Source organism: Mandrillus leucophaeus, unplaced genomic scaffold (assembly GCF_000951045.1).
Source record: "Mandrillus leucophaeus isolate KB7577 unplaced genomic scaffold, Mleu.le_1.0 Scaffold226, whole genome shotgun sequence".
In the NCBI taxonomy this organism is placed as follows: domain Eukaryota; kingdom Metazoa; phylum Chordata; class Mammalia; order Primates; family Cercopithecidae; genus Mandrillus; species Mandrillus leucophaeus.
The window spans coordinates 1,202,739-1,219,124 of NW_012102321.1; the positions used below are offsets into that span (position 1 = coordinate 1,202,739).

Genomic DNA, 16,386 nt, shown 5'->3' on the forward strand with positions numbered 1-16,386 from the left:
TTTTGAGACAGAGTCTCACTCTATCTCCCAGGCTGGAGTTCAGTGGCACGATCTTGGCTTACTGCAGCCTCCACTTCCCAGGTTCAAGTGATTCTCCTTCCTCAGCCTCCCAACTAGCTGGGACTACAGGCATGTGCCACCATGCCTGGTCAATTTTTGTATTTTTAGTAGAGACAGGGTTTCATCATGTTGGCCAGGCTGGTCTCGACTCCTGACCTCAGGTGATCTGCCCACCTCAGCATCCCAAATTGCTGGGATTACAGGCATGAGCTACCGCACCTGGCGAGCTGTTATTTTTCAAACAAAACAAAAATACTTCACAAAACCAATGAATGAGTGAACCTGGCATCAGTTTAGGGTCTCTGATAGCAGAAACAGTAGATGCTTACGAACTGGTAATAACATTTGAGTAGAAATACTCTGATTACAAGGAACATCTAACCTATGATACTGATTCTATCATACATCAGAAAGGTAGGTTTCCAGAGTTCAGAGGAGGCTCAAAATTGTTTAAGTTGTCTACCTCATGGTTATTAATAATTTATAGGAGATTTGAGGGAAATTTTCAATTTTGTTTATTTAATTTTATTTTAATTTGACAAGACTTTGGTATCTTTTGGTTGTGCTGGTTCATTATTCTATCGAACAATGTTGACTCTAAAAAGAATGTTTTAGACAGCATAAATCAATGGAGGAAGATAATACATTTGCCAAAATGAACATGAACACTTTCTTAAGAAAATAGCACATGAGAATATTGCAATCAAAGACTGAGAGAGTACTCTGAATCTCCCAAAGTACCTACATTCTTAGCCAAGATAGAGCAGCAGCTGACCTTTAAATTCACATATTCCAATTTAAATAGGAAGTTAAAGTTGAATATTACAATTGGTTTTTCAGGATAAATGTTGTCCTTTTTTTCCTGAGGATAAGTCCACCTTGTCTTAAAGAAAGGACAACCGGAAATTCTTTCTCTGACACTGACCAATTGAAAATATGAGAGAACCAAATAAAAGCTTTCCATATAATATCAACCTAACTATTCAGTGTTTTACTATAGACAGACTCTTTGATTGGACCTAGTTAATCTGTTCTTGTTTTAATTCATCTCAAGGTTCAGCATTAGTCATTTTATCACAACAGATATAACCTTAGATTATTTCTATGGATAATATAGTTAGACTCATCTTAATGTAAATTTTTTATGGAGGTTCATGGGTAGATGGTCTCAAGGTGACTAAAAAAGAACTAGCTTTATATCTAGATAAAAGGGTACAACTTTGTTCCTTATAAAATAATCAGACCTATATAGTCAGTGAAATATCATAAGATCCAGATTCTAGTGACTTAATTTTAGATTGATCTAAGACCTAAGGTAGGAGAGTAGAGTTAGGGGTAAGCACAGGAGAGGGTATTATGTAATACATTCTCAGTATTTGGAGAAAAATGCAGTGGAAACAAGAAAGAATACAGAAGAAAATTCAAAAGATCTAGTATTTTGTCTTTTGAAAAATAAGATCCAGGCCAGGTGCAGTGACTCATGCCTATAATCCTAGCACTTTGGGAGGCCAAGGCGGACGGATCTTCTGAGGCCAGGAGTTCGAGACCAGCCTGGCCATTATGTTCACCTGTCTCTACAAAAAAATGCAAAAATTAGCCAGATGTGGTGGCAGGCACTTGTAATCCCAGCTACTCAGGAGGCTGAGGCAGGAGAATTGCTTGAACCCGGAAGGTGGAGGTTGCAGTGAGCCGAGATTGTGCCACTGCACTCCAGCCTGGGTGATAGAGTGAGACTCCATCTCAAAACAGAAAAAAAAAAAAAGAAAGAAAGAAAGAAAAAAGAGATCCATGAATAGAGTACTGCATTTGTTAGGGAAAATACTACATTAGACAAAACTTGCCTTTAATGCCCAGAGATACTTGCTGTTGTCAAAAGGTGCACAACTTAATTTTGCCTCTTTGGCTGATGTTCCCCACTATTCTAGATGAACTGAGCCCAAAAACAGATCCAAAGATATCCTTCCCCACAGAGAATTGGTGATGGATCTTAGGAACTAAGTGCTATGAGCATGTTGCAAAAGGAGATCACAGACCCAGTTCAGGCTCCCTCCAGCAGCCCCTTCTCCCCTGACCTCTATGTCGGTTACGTCCATGTGCTGATAGTGGGCACCCACACAGCCACTACCAGCTGCCTTCCTCCTGACTGTCTCTGTGTGTTCATGACTCTTGCTGGCACATCTGTAGCCCTAGGTCCCTTTCTCCAGCTTGCCACTCCAACATATTTTTCCCTTATGATTCTATGCTGTTTGCCATTTTTGTTTGAAATCTGTGCATTGGTTAACAATAACTTTGTAATGATAGCAACCACCATAGCAGTTATATCCTGCTTCCTTGTATGCCTGGCATGTTTATCATTTAATCGTCACAACACCATGGAGCAAATATTCTTATTGACCCAATTTTATAGATCAGAAAGCAGGCCTAGAATGTGTAAGTCCCTAATGAAGGCTACTTGGCTAATAAAAGACAAAGCCAAATTTTGAATCCAGGCAATGTGGTTTCAGAGTCTTTGCTTTACTACCTCTCTTTTACTCACTATTTTTGTACTAGTCTTACACTTTACTACATAGTTTTTGAAGGCAATCAAAATTTAAAAGTGGATTATTGTTGCCAGTATTTAGCAGTCGCAGAATGTATTTATATTTATTTTTTGAGACAGGATGGCACTCCATCACCTAGGCTAGAGTGTAGTGGTGTGATCACAGCTCACTGCAGCCTCAATCTCCTAGGTTCAAGAGATCCTCTCACCACAGCTACTGGAGTAGCTGGGACTACAGGCGTGTGCCACCACAACCAGCTAATTTGTGTGTGTGTGTGTGTGTGTGTATACATACATATATATATATATAATATATATTATATATATATATGTATGAGAGACAGGGATCTGTCATGTTGCCCAGGCTGTTCTCGAACTCCTGGTCTCAAGTGATCCACCTGCCTCAGCCTCCCAAAGTGCTAGGATTACAGGCATGAGCCATCATGCCCAGCCCAGTAACAGAATTTAAAACTAATGCAGTATGATCATTTACAGGGTATCCACTCATTCTTTCACTTAATCTTTACCACTTATTGTGTACCCACTAGGTCCTAGTACTGCAGTAGGCATTCCATTCAGTAATGATCACAACAGAAAATATTCCTATCCTCCTGAAGCTTTCGAGATAATGGAAGGAAGAGATAACACAAAAATAATATATAATTGCAAGTTGTGATAAATGTTACAAAAGAAAACAAAAAATTGTCATAAGATAGAAAATAGTAGGAAGCTAACTTAGATTGAGGAATGATGATCAAGGAGAACTTTTCTGAGGAAGTGACATTTTAAGTTGAGGCCCTAACAGACCAATAGGAGCTAACCAGCTGAAGAGGAATAGTTAAGTATGCTTTTAGAGGAGCTTTTATTTCTGGAAAAATAGTAGACTAGATGTCAATGTAAGTTCTGCCTAAAATAATTAAAAATTTTTAATGTGTGGCTTAGTAAGAAAATAAGGAGAGTTTTTAGAAGCCAGAAATTATGAAAAAGTCTGAATCCTGATACAGAAGTAAATTCTAAGCCAGGTGCGGTGGCTCACGCCTCTAATCCCAGCACTTTGGGAGGACAAAGCGGGCGGATCACCTGAGGTTGGCAGTTTGAGACCAGCCTGACCAACATGGAGAAACCCTGTCTCTACTGAAAATACAAAAAAAAAATTAGTGGGATGTGGTGGTTGCTGCCTGTAATCCCAGATACTCGGGAGGCTGAGGCAGGGGAATCGCTTGAACCTGGGAGGCGGAGGTTGCAGTGAGCCAAGATGGCACCATTGCACTCCAGCCTGGGCAACAAGAGTGAAACTCCATCTCAAAAAAAAAGAAGTAAATTCTAAACCCGTGTTTTTTTTCTCTGGGCATTTGCCAATCCTTGGTGGCCAAAACCGTGGGCTTTAATAGACCTTGTGCAGGAGACAAAAGGCAAAGCCAGGACTCTAAAAGACTTCTCTGTCAATAGGTGAACTAGGAGAAAGAAGCCCATTCCCCTCCATAAACCTGTTCTTCCCACAGACATGCTGTTGGGATAATTGCATGTCTTGGCCTTAGTGCTTGAATGGGTGGGAATCATATATATATATATATATATATATATATATATATCTCAATTATATTTTGTGTATGCAAATACATTTCATCATAAAAAGAAAAACATCAAACTCTCTAGACAAGCAATACTATATTGCAAGGCCCTCAGTAAGAAAGGTATTTAGCCTTTGTCAAAAAAATAAAAGGCTGGTACACATAGAACAAAATAAGGGCTGGAAAATGAGGTTGGAGATGAAGCCAGGGACCAGATTCATGCAGGTTCTCGAAGGCCTTGGTTAAGAGTTTGAATTGTATGCTAAGTACAGTGCAAATCTTTTGAAGGGTTCCTCTCTAAAGATGGAAGGAGAGAGGAAACTGTAGCAGTAATCCAGATGAGAGGGAGATCTGACTTGGATTAGAGGAAACTGGAAGAAATGAATAGATTAAAGATACATTTTGAAGGTAAAATATATCTAACTGCTGATAAATTAGATGAAAGACTTGAGAGTGAGTAAAATATAAAGGGTTATTCCTAAGCACCTGACTTGAAAAACTGCTTATCCAGAAGTCTTTTCTTCTGAGCTGAGGAAGTCAGGAGGAAATATGGAGAGGGGAATGATCAAGAGTTCAGTTTTAGAAATATTAAGTTTGATAAGTAAAGAATGCTAATGGAGATAGTACCACTGTTTGACATAATAGAACTAAAGATGTTTTTAAAATATTCTTATTTAGTTGAACTCATAATCGAACAAGTCATGATGTAATGATAATGCAAATTTACCTTTTGCAGGCAATTCAATTTATAGTAAATTTCACTGAGAGGCAAATTTTTTAAGTAGTAGAATTTCATTGCAATAAATACACCATTTATTTAAATTCACATTCCTAGGACACAAGGGCTGGATAAATTTGCAGATAAAGTAAAATATTCAGAGAGAGACACTGTGGCAGAGATTGGCTAACTGTTCACCAAATCTATTTTCTTTTCTTTCTGCTGACACAGCTGGACTATATTTCCCAGCTTCCTCTGGCTTCTAAAATTATTTTCTTTTCTATTTTATAAGATGATAATAAAGCCTCTTCTCATAGTGATTGTGATGAGCAAACCTAAAATCAGTTCTGAATTGTCAAAAGTGAAATAAAAATTCGTTTTTATTAGTGTTGGCATGTGACTGAGACTGGGCCAAGGAATGGGAATAAAAGTGATCAGCATTTCTTCCTTTGGTCTGGTTATGTTAAAAAAAAAATTCCTTATGCAGCTTTCATGCTGTCTATCCCTTGTGTCAGCTGGATATTGGCACCCAAAGTAACCTTGGAAGCCACACATTGAGGGTGACAGAACTACCTTCAGTTGAAATTCCTAAAATGACTGCATGGTTCAGAATCCCCATGCCTACTTTTCTGCCATCTAAACTTTGCATGAACAAAAAAAACCCTATTATTTTAAATCATTCAGATTCTGTAATTCAACTGCTTCAGCAGCTAACATACATTAAAAGATGTTAATTTTCTTTCAAGGTGGTATCAAGAACATAATTTTATTCCCATTCATTTCTTTTCTCTCTCTTTTTTTTCAACATGTATTTTCTGTCATACATGACCAGGCAATTTGAGTAGATTAGGATGTTAGGAGGTTTGTTCAGGGAGTGAGGGAAGCTAAGATGCTTGAGGTATGAAGGAGAAGTTGAAGGATATAATTTCTTTCTGTGCTCCATATAAGGTAACCCTGCTTTTCTCTCTCCCTGTGTCTGACACAGTAATTCATTTCAAAGATGTATTCTTCTATAGCTATTTATTTCCACCTGCTAATAGCACCCTCATTGTCATCAAGACTTGATGACAATCTTGATCTCTCTCTTCTTGCCCAGTTTAATAATCAAGTTTTTACACTGGAATACAAAATAATCATAAATCAAAGTTGAGAAATATGTTTTCTTCCTTTGTACATCTGATAGTAGATTTCATATATCTCTTGAGGTAAACACTTTTGAGAGCATGCAAAGTGTGACATATCTCTGATAGGACATGCTGAAGCCAGAACGTGCCCTCTGTATCTTTGGCCAATGGATTAGCCAGTTAGACATACTCTGACATTGTTCTCTGTTATATTTACTTATCAGTCTTTTTGCATTGTTGGCTTCATGGCTCCATCTCTTGAGGGAAAGCATGAGGTAAATTCAATTCCATATGCTGAATACCCAGCATGATTCCTGGCAAAATGATATTACAAGTGCTCTGTAACTCCTTGAATGAAAACCAAATGAATGCTGAAAATAGTGTGGTATATATCTGACTAATAAAAATAATGTTCCAGGCTAGACGCAGTGGCTCATGCCTATAATCCCAGCACTTTGGGTGGCCAAGGTGGGCAGATCACCTGAGGTCAGGAGTTCGAGACCAGCCTGGCCAACATGGTGAAACCCCGTCTCTACTGAAAATACAAAAATTAGCTGGGTGTGGTGGCACATGCCTGTAATTCCAGCTACTTGGGGGGCTGAGGTAGGAAAATCACTTGAACCCGGGAGGCAGAGGTTGCAGTGAGCCGAGATCATGCCATTGCACTCCAGCCCGGGCAACAAGAGCGAAACTCGATCTCAAAAAAAAAAAAAAAGAAAGAAAGAAAAGCTCCGTATAGAATGAATTTTCTGTATTATTCACTGTAAAGAATTTCTTTTCAGCCACATCAGTAGTATGTCCATAAGATATAGATCATTACCAGGAAATTGAAAATATTTTTATGAGAAACTTCTCATTATGATGTTTATTGTGTAAGGATCTTAAGTTTATATAACCTTTATTTGATGAATATATCTTCAACTTGTGTACTCTAAAAAATTATCAGATTATTTTTATGATTGGTAGAGTTTATAGTTTTGCAAGAATTGTGCATATCTCACACACAGGTACAGGTGGAAGAACATGCCCCCACAGGAGCCTTAAAGGAATACATTCTGGCCCTGTGGAGAATTGCCTCCTCTTCAATTCCAGTGGCATATGGTTAGATTTGAGCAAACAAATGCTACGCCAAATATGGCATTTATTGCCTCAGTTCAGATACCAGGCCAGGCTGAAGTTTACAGCTGTGTCCTGGTTGAAATTCTAAAACAATAGGAATTTATTCTCTTTATCTAGTGTACCCCTTAATCTAGAATGATGGCACTGTTAGCATCTAGAATTACTTTCTTTCCCATTTTATAGGATGATAATAAAACCTATTCTCATAAGGATTGTTATGAGCAGACCTAAATTCAGTTCTGATTTGTCAAAAGTGAAATAAAAAAACTGTGTGTGTGGTCTTAGGTGGCAGAAATGTAATTATAAGTAAGCCCTAATTTCTTCTAGGGATACTAGTGCTTGACCCTGGTGAACGGATAGTCTCTTTATAGAAGTAGATATATTAATCCTTTTAACCCCTTGAAAACCAGCAGTAGTAGCTATTTGATATAACTGTTTCCAAAAAGTTTCTAGGTGGCCACGCTAAGTTTTCATGCTTTTGGTGGTATAGCATATGGACATTTATCTTGGCAGTGATTATGTGTAAGTATAAAAGAAATACTTAAAATGCAATAAAATGAGCCTATCTATCTGTTTCACAAGACTAATGTTTCTTGCTAATCATAGAGAACCTAGGATAAAATGCATAATGTTGGTCATCGGAACTGAGGAAAGCTTAACAATTATGCTATATTGGAATATTGGATAGACCAAATCTAGGAGTATCTGTATATCCGGAGTCCTTTCCTAAGGGGTCCTACCTATAGCCTCTTGCTAAGGATACCAACTCTAGCCAAATATATATAGGTGGCCATGTTCTACATTGCATGACTTTACCATCTTAACCACATCTCAGAACATTTGACCTAAAGTATTCAGGTAGCTTGAAGGCTGACAGATTTAACAACCTAGTACAAGTGTTTTATCTAACTGATGATAGTGACATAGTGGACTGATTAGATGTTCTTTCTTAGGAAATTTTTAATTTGAAATAGAGAGTATTATTTGATAAGAGCAAACACCAATTGCTCTAACCAGAAAAAGAGGCAGACAAAAATGACATGAGTCAGTAGAAGCCATGAGTAAGCAAGAGTGACAAGTAAGTAGGAGCAAGGTCATGAAATTTTTTACAAGTGTGTGTGTGTGTGTGTGTGTGTGTGTGTGTATGTATGTGTGTTGGTGGGGGTGAGGGTAGATACACATACTTAAATTATATTTGGGAGGGAAGACGATGGTCAACAAATTATTGCTGCCAAGGGGATAAAGAACTAATTACATCATTACTTATCTATTGGATTCTGAACAACTTGAAATTACAACTTAAAATTCTCCATCTCTGTTCCTATACTTTTCATGAGACCTGGTTAAAATACTTTCCATGAGTTCGCATAAGGCCTAGCCACAAAACATACCTTTGTTCCTTGTTTTCATGTGAAACCTTACAATAACTGTTCCCAGTTACCCCTCTCACATACACATCCACACAGATACTTGAGACAACTTTAGTGAGTCTCTATTCTTTGTGGTCAAAGGATCCTAATTTATACAACTGCTCTATGAGTTCAATGTTTATTATTTTGGCTCTGTAACCAAGGCAGGGACTGATGAACAGTAGCAGTTTTGTGGCCACCCAAGAATGTATTGACCTTGAATAGGAAAAAGCAATGTATATAATCCTAATTGTTTAAGAGAGGTAATGCATTACAGGGAGGGCTCAGAGAAAGATGGCTAACACTAATAGCACACATTGGCATTGAGGAGACTACATGGAAATGTGCATTTAGCAAAATAGCTTCAGAACAATATGTTTTCTTTCTCGCCTATTAGATTATGAGTTCCTGAAGCACTCATCTACCTATGCCTCACCAATTCCCAGGAGAGGGCTCTGTATATAATAAGTGAAACACAACTGAGCACATCATGTGGCCCAGCTATGGTTCTGTCTTAAGGTTTAGCAGCAGTTTTGAACTGCCTGGTAAAAATATTTTTTCAGGCAGACTAAACTGAACTGAAGAGAGAGACACAAGTTAGAGACAAGAGTCGGAGATCCAGAAATTTCTGGGAGAGATAGATATAGACAGTGTAGAACAGCCAAGAAACCGTGGGAGGAATTTCAAGGAACCAGATAATATATGCATAATGTTGGTCATCAGAACTGACGAAAGCTTAACTATTATACTATACTAGATAGGCCATTCACATTTAGAGGACTAAGGACCAGAACATACTGTTATCTAGAACATCTGCAGAGCACAGAACAGCATAGCTTTTGTCCAGAAAGCATGACATAGAGTGTGGGATAGAGGAGGAGAACTGGCAAAAAATAAATTCTAGATTCTGATTTTTAAAATGACAGAACAAAGATTACAGCATTATTTTCCTCCTCCCTTACAAATTATCCAACTGCACTAGGAGAGCAAAATGGTAAAAACATGAACCCCATCTTCAAAAAAAGATACATGTGCAACTCCAGACTACAAAATGTGATGAAGAATGATAAATGCAGTTAAAAGTGCCCATGGCTGCAGATCTCACACAAAGCTGGCAGAACTTTCTAGGGGGCAAAACCAGTAATGCCCAGTTTAGACTATGGGAGAGGATTTGTGAACTGGCAGCAGGAGCTTTCTTGGCCTTCCTAGGGTATAAAGAAGAAGCAGGGGGCCAGGCACGGTGACTCACACCTGTAATCCCAGCACTTTGGGAGGCCACAGCGGGCAGATCACCTGAGGTCAGGAGCTCGAAACCCTGTCTCTACTAAAAATACAAAAAAAAAAAAAAAAAAACTAGCTGGGCGTGGTGGCAGGCACCTGTAATCTCAGCTACTTGGGAAGCTGAGGCAGGAGAATTGCTTGAACCCGGAGGTGGAGGTTGCAATGAGCTGAGATTGAGACATTGCACTCCAGCCTGGGTGATGGACTGAGAACCTGTATCAAAAAAAAAAAAAAAAAAAAAAAGGAGGAGGAGGAGGAGAAGAAGAAGAAAAACAGACTCAATGAGGAATTACACAGATAAGATGGAAAACATGGGAAAACACAAACAAAAAAGTAGAGATTATATCTTTACTATTAGACAAGATTGAATTTAGTGGAAAAGCTTTAAGAAAGGCAATGAGGAATAATTCAAGGCAGCAGTATAACATTAAGCATCCATAAAGCAAAAACTACAGAAAATATAAAGAATAATAGTTACATAGTAGTTATAAGACTGTTTATTCACTTCTCTTAGTTCATAAGAGATCAAGTGGACAACAACTAAGAGAAAGAAAACCCAAACAAAATAATGAATGAAGAAAATATTTGATATTCGTCAAGCTTTGTATCCTGAAAACTAAGAATGTCAAATAAAATGTTCACAAAAATAGACCATAAAGAAAATTTCAAAGAATTTCAAAAGGCAAAGTAAATATCTACAGCATTCTCTGATCTCATTGCAATAAAACTAGAACTTAGAAAAAAGAATATCATCACCTGGACACTTTAAAATTTCTACTAAAACACGTCTTAGATCAGAGGAAACCAAACAAGTTTTAGAAAATCTAAGACAAAAGCATAATTAAAACACTACATATCAGAACTTGTGGGATGGAGCTAAAATAGATTTCAGAAGCACTTATCTTAATGAAGAAAGAAAATAACTCCATTAAATGTCTAACTCAAAGTTAGAAAAATTATCAATAAACATAAAAAAGCAAAATAAGGGAATAAGAGTTAATAAATTAGACAAAAATTGATCAGCTAAATAAAAGAGCTGATTATGTTTTTAAATAGGATATTAAGTTTTTAAAATCAAAAAGTAGACAGGAAACAGCATAAACCAAGAAATAATGGGGAAATGATAAAAATAGAAAAGAAGAGAATCCTAAGAAAATATTTTGCTTAATCCTGTGCAAATTAATTCGAGAACCTAGAAGAAATGGATGATTTTCTAGGAAAATTGAAAAGATCAATACTAACCTTAGATAACTAGAAAATCTAAACTATTATCACAGAATAACTTTCTTTTTATATATATATATACACACACATCTATATATATATACACATCTATATATATACACATCTATATATATACATCTATATATATACATATCTATACACACACACACACACACATATATATGGTAAGTCCTTTATTTTGTCATGTGAAACCATGTAACAGCTGCCTAATCACAATGTAGATAGCAACAGAAGATGGCTCAGAAATAGTACTAGTGACTCAAATAGTGACCATTATGATAAAATGAATAAAGTTTTGACTGATTTACAGGAGTTTTAAAATGCATTTTATATTGAGTAGTTACTTCATGATTTCTCAAAAGAATTATTATGTTAAACCAAAAATAAACTAGGTATAGTTTGTTCACATAACAAATCTACATTCAAAGACATGCTTACAAATTTTCCACTTAGTCCATTTTTCTGTTCTTAGCATTACTACAAATGCCTCTTTCCGTCATCATGTTGAATTCTTCAGCATCTTCTATATCATTTCCAGAGGCATCTCTGGGAAGTAGTGATGCCTGTCTTCCCTGAGAAGCACTGATAACCCCAATATACCCACAGTTCACATCTTTTCCCTTTCCTAAGGCGTGCTAGTTTTTGGCACGACAGAAAAAACACACTACTGGGATTTGAAAACCTAAATTCTGGGCCTGGTTGGGTCATAAACTATAGAACCATAGATCATATATTCTTCCCAGGTGCCTGTTTCTCCACTGCAAAAAATGATTCATATTTGCGTGGTCCTTTACTGTTTCATTTATCTTCATGATAACCCTTAAATTTAAGTAAGGTAGCAGTATGCTCATTTTATAGAAGAAATTTCTTCTCAAAGAGGATACACAGTCTCCCACAGATCCCACAATAATAATATCTTAGGCAGAGCTAAACTCACACAATCTCACTCAAGATCCTAGTACTGGTACATGGCGTACTCATAGTTTGCTAAAATGGATGAAGCAGCAATTTCTAAGGTCCCTTCCAATGATCTTGTTCTCTGCTTCTACTTGCTGTTTTTTTCTCTCTTCTCTCAACTAGTGTTAACATCCAAAACTATATATAATCACCAAATTTCATCTACCATGGTTTTCTTATTTAATTATTCTTTAAAGTTTTCTATTTCCATGTTAAATCCAGGGAAATGTTACTTTTTCGAAAGTTTCTACTGCTGCCTGCCTATCTGAAGGCCATGAGACTTACCTATTTGTTTGTCAAAGCAAAAATTCTCAACATTTTGTAAACACCACTAATTACTTTTTATAACTGTAAAAACAATTATTTCATACTTAAAACCAATTCAAAATAAAATAAATCCTCGATACTTCTTATTCCCTGGAGTAGTAATTTTAATTAGATTCTATTGATTTGTAATTTTTTCCTGTGTGCCTTTATTTGGGAAATACTGTTAGTCTGCCTCACTATCAAGTCTCTTTCCCTAACAAGAAAATGTCACAGTCTTAAGAGTTAGGAAAGCTTTTACTTTCACCATCACATATGAAGAATGAACTAAACACCTAAACTGGAAAATAAAACTTAAATGAGGGATTCAGGATATTTCCCAAGGGGTCGTATGACCAATTTAAAAGTTGATGTGCCTAAAATAACATGCTCACTCTTTTACTTATAATAAAGGTACAGATGTACTGATTAGTCATGCTGACATGTACATATAAAATATGCCTATGCCAAATTAAAAGGAAACAAAATACATTTTATGGCAATCCTGAAAAGTCAGGGAGCTCAATAAATATTAAGAGTATGCTCTCACAATTAGCATTAAACACTTGGTAATTAACATAATTTAATATGTGAAAAATGAGAAAATATACAGGATGAGAAGTACATATAGGAAATTGTGATTTTTCTTCATTTTGATCGTATTGCTTTCTTGTCTTCAGGAGGGAAGATTTTGACTTCAGAATTCACATCTTTCTGTTCTAAATGGTATTCTTGGGCTATTTTCTCAGCAGTTCATGTTTCTGGATAAAGTTTATGATTATTGAGAAGTGTCAATGCTTCTACAATGGAAATTTTGCCTTTAGGAATGGTCTTAATATTTATCATGTTAAAGTGATGGCCGAAAGGCAATGTGAATTCTTTCGGCTCTTGACATGTTTCAGCAGCTTTTACCTGCATGGAAGACACAGGATCTTTGGAATCAACATACACATCTTTTAGAAATGCCAGCAGCTTGTCATCTTTACGAGCAATCTCTCCCTTAATTTTTAGATACAGACTAATCTGCTCTCGCAGGAGGCTGTTGGTAGTGGGGTACCTGGGAGCAGGAGAGGGCTTCATCTTGTTGATTTCCCGTTCTGCTCTAGGTTGAAATTCTCTAGGTTGTTCTCCAGGTTGAAAGTTCTCTAGGTTCTCTAGGTTGAAATTCCTGATCCCACGAGTCACCACAGCCCCCATCTCCTCATAACATGATGCCCTCAGGTTCGCGCCACACGTGGGAACACCGGTGCAGGAAACCTCCGGGGTACCCTAGAATAACTTTCTTCTACTGAGGCCTTGGTGATTTAACAGGGGAATTCTACCAAAGCTTTCAGGAATAAATCAATCCAGTCCTCCCAAATACGTATGCTTTAATAAATGTGGATATCTCTGGAAGGACATGAGAAACTAGTAAATGGTTATTATTAACAGGGAACAGAACTGGGGCTGAGGGACACTGTTAGAAAGAAGTCTTGTTTTTTCTTGTATATCTTTTATAACTTTTGTATTTTGTACCATTTGCATATAGTACTTATCCAAGTATGAGGAATTTAGAACATCTTTGTTTTACATTTGAACAAGTTGACAACACTATTTGGCTGTTGTTATTCTGTTTACCTTAAGTTTTCAATAAATATAGTAGGCATAATTTCTTAAATATCTCCCTTCCCCAAAGATGTCCCACCGTAATTCCTGGAATCATGATGAATATGATGCTGTATTACTGATTCTGTGATTATGTTTTGCCATATGGCACAGTTGACCTTAAAATAGGGAGATTCAAGCCTAAATTATCTGAGTGGGCCTAATTGAATCATATAAGCCTTGAAAGCAGAGAGCTTTCTTTGGCTAATAGCAGGAGGGAAAGTCAAAGAGATTGGAAGTATGAGGAGGACTCAGTGTGCAATAGCTGCTTTGAAAGTGGAGGAGATCACTTGAGAAAGAAGGCAAGTAGCTTTGAGGAGCTGAGGGCAGCTCCCGGCTGACAGCTAGCAAGGGAACTGGCCAAATCCCTGCAACTTCAAGGAACTAACTCTGTCAAAAACCTGAAAGAGTTTGAGAGTGGATTTTCCCCGGTCTCCAGATAAGAGTCCAGCCCAACAGGCATCTTGATTTCAGGCTTTATGATACCCTGAGCAGAGCCCACTTGGGACTCCTGACCTGCAGAGATGTGAGATAATAAATGGATATTGTTTTCAGCTGCTAAATTTGTTATATAGGAATAGAAACTAATAGAGCAAAACTACGTTCTAAAACTTTCATACATGTGGGCTTTCAGAGACTTTAGAGATGGGAGCCATATTCCCTCCAGTCTGGGTGTGATGGGTAGTGCCAAAGCAGCTGCAGAGCCCATGGAACAGTGTCATTGACAGCCAGAGGCTACGTCGTTTCCATTGGTGCCATAAGTAGAAAATGCTCTGCTGTCTTTTCGTTACTTTCTCCGATTGTGTAGAGAATGAATTTTGTATACCTGTCTCAGTCTTTCCCTTTTTCAGATTATAGTCTTAGAAGCAATTTTTTGGCATTTCTGTTTTAAGTAATCTTGCATTTTCAATGAAGAAGTTGCCATTTCTTTTTTTTTTTTTTTTTTTTTTTGAGACGGTGTCTTGCTCTGTCACCCATGCTGGAGTGCAATCACCGCTTACTGCAACCTTGACCTTCCAGGCTCAAGCAGTCTTCCCATCTCAGTCTCCTGAGTAGCTTGGACTACAGATGTGCACCACCATGCACAGCTTTTTTTTTTTTTTTTTTTTGATAGAGACAGAGTCTTCTGTGGTTGCCCAGGCTGGTTTCAAACTCCTGGGCTCTAGCAATCCTCCCCACTCAGCCTCCCAAAGTGTTGGGATTACAGATGTGTGCTACCACACCTGGCCTTTTCTTTGAATGTCTTAGGAAATTAACTCCTACCTTTCTAAAAATTCCTGGGTGTATGTGACCTGAATTTAAATGGTCATGAGAGAAATTTCTGATATAATAGTGCAATCAAGTAACACTGGAATTCTTTGACTACTTTAGTTTTTCTAGAGTTTTACTTAACCCAATTTTGTTTCATTGGCAGTTTTATCCAAGACTGAATAAAGGTAGTTTACCTTTTAAGTTGCTATACACGAGAACTTACCTTTCAATTAATTCTTTTAATTTAGCAGTGTGAGAAGCTGTTATTTACTTTTTATTTCATTGATTGTACTTTTGTAAAGTTTTACCTGGAGAAAGTAACTTTGAGAACCACAGAGTAGAAACATATTGGTTAAGGTCTCTGAAGAGTGTCAGAGGCTCCTATCTCTAAAGCCTCTGAAAGCCCACATGTATGAAGAAACATATTGGTTAAGGTCTCTGAAGAGTGTCAGAGGATTCAAGAATGCTTCTGTGATTCCCATCACTTCACATTCTGAGTGGAAAAGCACACAACAGAAATGCTGCAAGTCAGCATCAGGAGACCATAGCATCCATCATTAAGTGCAATAAGACTATGACTTTCTGTTACTGAGTTGTGCGGCTTTTTCTTTTTGCCAGTAAGTTATATGGTCCAGTTTTTTTCTTTCTTAGATGACTTCAGGGACTTGTTGTAAGCCTGCTAGGGTCAGGGAATGCTTCTGCCTTATGTACAGTGCATTATACAAAGATGTATCTATAATAAAAGTGGAACCTAGCTGGGCGTGGTGGCTCACACCTGTAATCGCAGCACTTTGGGAGGCTGAGGCAGGCAGATCACTTGAGGCCAGGAGTTCGAGATCAGACTGGCCAACATGGTGAAACCCCATCATTACTACAAATACAAAAAAATTAGCCGGGTGTGTTGGTGTGGGCCTGTAATCCCAGCTACTCGGGAGGCTGAGGCAAGAGAATCACTTGAACCCAGGAGACAGAAGCTGCAGTGAGCTGAGATCATGCCATTGCACTCCAGCCTGGGTGACAGAGCAAGATTTGGTCTCAAAAAAATAAAAACAAAAAAAGTAGAACCCATGAAGAAAAATTTAAACAACTAATTTTAATGACTGTAAAGGAGTGTCACTAGTAGAAAAATATTTCTATATTGTTAGTGTAATCAAGTTTCTTTAAA

The 16,386-nt window shown here is 37.5% G+C and overlaps 1 protein-coding gene and 1 pseudogene across 3 annotated transcripts in view; one reads left to right on the forward strand and one right to left on the reverse strand.

Moving 5' to 3' along the window:
* Window positions 1–16,386, forward strand: part of RABGAP1L (RAB GTPase activating protein 1-like) — an 828,259-nt gene that overhangs the window by 656,385 nt on the left and 155,488 nt on the right. The gene's annotated exons all lie outside the window — the stretch shown is intronic.
* On the reverse strand, window positions 12,975–13,523 carry LOC105540739 (annotated as a pseudogene).